The following is a 5,528-nucleotide window of genomic DNA, read 5'->3' on the forward strand; positions in this document are numbered from 1 at the left end:
ATTTCACATGTGCTTTTAACATGTTAAATTTCACGTGCTCACATGTGATCCACATATTTCACATGTGCTTTTAACATGTTCAATTTCATGTGCTCACATGTGATCCACATATTTCACGTGCTTTTAACATGTTAAATTTCACGTGCTCACATGTGATCCACATATTTCACATGTGCTTTTAACATGTTAAATTTCACGTGCTCACATGTGATCCACATATTTCACATGTGCTTTTAACATGTTAAATTTCACGTGCTCACATGTGATCCACATATTTCACATGTGCTTTTAACATGTTAAATTTCACGTGCTCACATGTGATCCACATATTTCACATGTGGTTTTAACATGTTAAATTTCACGTGCTCACATGTGATCCACATATTTCACATGTGGTTTTAACATGTTAAATTTCACGTGCTCACATGTGATCCACATATTTCACATGTGGTTTTAACATGTTAAATTTCACGTGCTCACATGTGATCCACATATTTCACATGTGGTTTTAACATGTTAAATTTCACATGCTCACATGTGATCCACATATTTCACATGTGGTTTTAACATGTTAAATTTCACGTGCTCACATGTGATCCACATATTTCACGTGGTTTTAACATGTTAAATTTCACGTGCTCACATGTGATCCACATATTTCACATGTGCTTTTAACATGTTAAATTTCACGTGCTCACATTTGATCCACATATTTCACATGTGCTTTTAACATGTTAAATTTCACATGCTCACATGTGATCCACATATTTCACATGTGCTTTTAACATGTTAAATTTCACGTGCTCACATGTGATCCACATATTTCACGTGCTTTTAACATGTTAAATTTCACATGTGCATGTGCTCACGTGATCTACATATTTCACATGTGCTTTTAACATGTTAAATTTAACGTGCTCACATGTGATCCACATATTTCACATGTGCTTTTAACATGTTAAATTTCACGTGCTCACATGTGATCCACATATTTCACATGTGGTTTTAACATGTTAAATTTCACGTGCTCACATGTGATCCACATATTTCACATGTGCTTTTAACATATTAAATATCACGTGCTCACATGTGATCCACATATTTCACATGTGCTTTTAACATGTTAAATTTCACGTGCTCACATTTGATCCACATATTTCACATGTGCTTTTAACATGTTAAATTTCACATGCTCACATGTGATCCACATATTTCACATGTGCTTTTAACATGTTAAATTTCACGTGCTCACATGTGATCCACATTTTTCACATGTGCTTTTAACATGTTAAATTTCACGTGCTCACATGTGATCCACATATTTCACATGTGCTTTTAACATGTTAAATTTCACGTGCTCACATGTGATCCACATATTTCACATGTGCTTTTAACATGTTAAATTTCACATGCTCACATGTGATCCACATATTTCACATGTGCTTTTAACATGTTAAATTTCACATGTGCATGTGCTCACGTGATCCACATATTTCACATGTGCTTTTAACATGTTAAATTTCACATGTGCGTGTGATCACGTGACCACATGTGTTTTTGCACATGTGAAATTCATGTGTTTTTTCTGTAAGGGACAGCCCTGTTGGATCATGCAACGTGCACGCAGACCATTTTTCCGTCGTTAAACTAGCAAAAGTGGATTCAGTCACGCCCTAAAGGCCTTTGCACACTGAGTCTGAAATTCGCATGCGAAATTTTTGCACGTTAAAAAATAAATTCGACCTCATGTTATGTCAATAACGCTTGCACACTGCCTCCGAAACTTTCATCCGTCAAAAAAAAAAATCCGAACAGGTTCGATTTTCTGTGGTTTCTGTGGTTTTTTCATGTGGTTTTAACATATTAAATTTCACGTGCTCACATGTGATCCACATATTTCACATGTGCTTTTAACATGTTAAATTTCGCGTGCTCACATGTGATCCACATATTTAACATGTGCTTTTAACATGTTAAATTTCATGTGCTCACATGTGATCCACATATTTCACATGTGCTTTTAACATGTTAAATTTCACGTGCTCACATGTGATCCACATATTTCACATGTGCTTTTAACATGTTAAATTTCATGTGCTCACATGTGATCCACATATTTCACATGTGCTTTTAACATGTTAAATTTCGCGTGCTCACATGTGATCCACATATTTAACATGTGCTTTTAACATGTTAAATTTCATGTGCTCACATGTGATCCACATATTTCACATGTGCTTTTAACATGTTAAATTTCACGTGCTCACATGTGATCCACATATTTCACATGTGCTTTTAACATGTTAAATAAATTTCATGTGCTCACATGTGATCCACATATTTCACATGTGCTTTTAACATGTTAAATTTCACGTGCTCACATGTGATCCACATATTTCACATGTGCTTTTAACATGTTAAATTTCACGTGCTCACATGTGATCCACATATTTCACATGTGCTTTTAACATGTTAAATTTCACGTGCTCACATGTGATCCACATATTTCACATGTGCTTTTAACATGTTAAATTTCACGTGCTCACATGTGATCCACATATTTCACATGTGCTTTTAACATGTTAAATTTCACGTGCTCACATGTGATCCACATATTTCACATGTGCTTTTAACATGTTAAATTTCACGTGCTCACATGTGATCCACATATTTCACATGTGGTTTTAACATGTTAAATTTCACGTGCTCACATGTGATCCACATATTTCACATGTGCTTTTAACATGTTAAATTTCTCGTGCTCACATGTGATCCACATATTTCACATGTGCTTTTAACATGTTAAATTTCACGTGCTCACATGTGATCCACATATTTCACATGTGCTTTTAACATGTTAAATTTCACGTGCTCACATGTGATCCACATATTTCACATGTGCTTTTAACATGTTAAATTTCACGTGCTCACATGTGATCCACATATTTCACATGTGCTTTTAACATGTTAAATTTCACGTGCTCACATGTGATCCACATATTTCACATGTGCTTTTAACATGTTAAATTTCACGTGCTCACATGTGATCCACATATTTCACATGTGGTTTTAACATGTTAAATTTCACGTGCTCACATGTGATCCACATATTTCACATGTGCTTTTAACATGTTAAATTTCTCGTGCTCACATGTGATCCACATATTTCACATGTGCTTTTAACATGTTAAATTTCACGTGCTCACATGTGATCCACATATTTCACATGTGCTTTTAACATGTTAAATTTCACATGTGCGTGCGATCACGTGACCACATGTGCTTTTAACATGTTTTTACATGGTAAATTTCACATGTACAAAAGCACATGTACATGTGACCACATGTGTTTTTGCACATGTGAAGTTCATGTGTTTTTTCTGTAAGGGACAGCCCTTTTGGATCATGCAACGTGCACGCAAATCATTTTTCCCGTCGTTAAACTAGCAAAAGTGGATTCAGACACGCCCTAAAGGCCTTTGCACACTGAGTCCGAAATTCGCATGCAAAATTTTCGCACGTTCAAAAATTAATTCGACCTCACGTTATGTCAATAACGCTTGCACACTGCCTCCGAAACTTTCATCCGTCAAAAAAAAAATCGGAACAGGTTCGATTTTCTGTGTTTTTCGCATCCGTTTTTCCATCTACAGCTGATGCCCAAACTAAAACCGCTGGCAATGCTGGTGAATGAATCGCCAGTGCTCCGATATCTACAATTATATATACAAATATTATTGTATCAAAAATACTACAATATCACAGCTATAATTATAGCACACCAACTCCCTGTAAACCGTGTGTGTGTGTGTGTGTGTGTGTGTGTGTGTGTGTGTGTGTGCGCGCACATACTGCCAGTCTCTATTCAGGATTGGTAATTGGTGTCTTCTTTTTAATATGTGGCTCCAGTATCGCTAGCAAAGCATCAAATGAAGCCACTGACATTCAACTTTGAATCAGTCTGGATAATCCGCAGCTCCTTGATAAGGAGGTGGAAGACGGCATTTTGTGTTGTTTTGCGTTTTTTTTCGTAACGCATTCATTAATACGCATCGGACTCGGTGTGCAAGGTCTCTGTGTGTGACAAATTTTTCGGATCACGAATACGAAAAAACGCATGCGAAAATTTCGGACTCAGTGTGCAAAGGCCTTAAGAGCTCAGATCGTTAAAATAGGGCTCTTTATTTCTAATTTTCAAGTATTTTCTTATTTTTCATTGAAAATAAATCTTTTTCCGATCTGAAACGAGAGTAGAGCGGGTTCGCCAAAGGTGGATTCAAACTTGGGTTGATTTGCGTCAAAACATTCAGACACGCGCCACATCTTACCCCTATACACTGTTGCTACTGTTGACAATTCAGCGCCTTCTGTCATTTTATCTGAGGCCAATCAGACGTCAGTGGGCGGAGTTAGTGTAAATAGCCTCTGCCAACAAAGACACACTCCATAACTGATTTGACTAATTTCCTTGCTCGTGGTATTGTTGTTTAATCCGATGATTGTGTAGTTTGAAGGGATGTTTGTCTTCATGAGTAGGAGATAACCTCCATTTCAAGGTTTTTAATGTCACGGGATGATGTTGTGAAGCTGCACTCTCAAAAATGCTGGGTTAAAAATAGTTATAATAGTAAGTTGGGTTGTTTTAAAAAAACATTTAACCCGACCGCTGGGTTAAAACAACCCAATTGCTGGGTTAGTCCATTTTCAACCCAACTTGGGTTATTTTTAACCCAGCATTTTTAGAGTTTGTGGTCAGACGAGCCCAGAGCGATAACACTTTCTATGAAGCCTGCGTTTATAATGCATCATAAGAGTATTCTTAATGCATTATAATACATGAATAATGTCTTATAAACAACCTTATAATGTGTTGTATCATCTCATTAATAATCGTAACAGTCATAATACTTACCTATTTGTGGTTATAACTTTTAAGAGTACAATGCATTATAACACCAGATGAAGCCTGCATTTATAATGCGTCATAAGAGTATTCTTAATGCCTTATAATGCATGCATAATGCCTTATAAACAACGTTATAATACATCATCTGATAAATAATCATAACAACAGTTACAATACATTATAATACTTAACCTATTTGTGGTTATAACTTTTAAGAGTACAATGCATTATAACACCAGATGAAGCCTGCATTTATAATGCTTCATAAGAGTATTCTTAATGCCTTATAATGCCTTATAAACAACTATATAATGTGATGTACACACTTTTAACATATGAATATTTCTCATGGCGGGTTTATTTTTGAAAGTCAATTTCTGTATGGACACAAACTTTAAAGTCTTCACTACATATTAAAATACATCAGCGGGGCATGTTGTCACAATGGGAAGCTGAGATTAAATATTACTCATATTTGCCAGTGTGGTTTTATTGTTCACTTGCTTGTATAAAATATGGGTATGTTGACATTTTAATACATTCTCGTTATAATTATTCTTCATTTTCTAATAAAGATTTTCAGGTTTTTAATGGCATCACTCTTCATTTACTCTGGACGACA

The sequence above is a fragment of the Gobio gobio genome, assembly GCF_949357685.1.
Source record: "Gobio gobio genome assembly, chromosome: 9".
Taxonomy (NCBI): Eukaryota; Metazoa; Chordata; class Actinopteri; order Cypriniformes; family Gobionidae; genus Gobio; species Gobio gobio.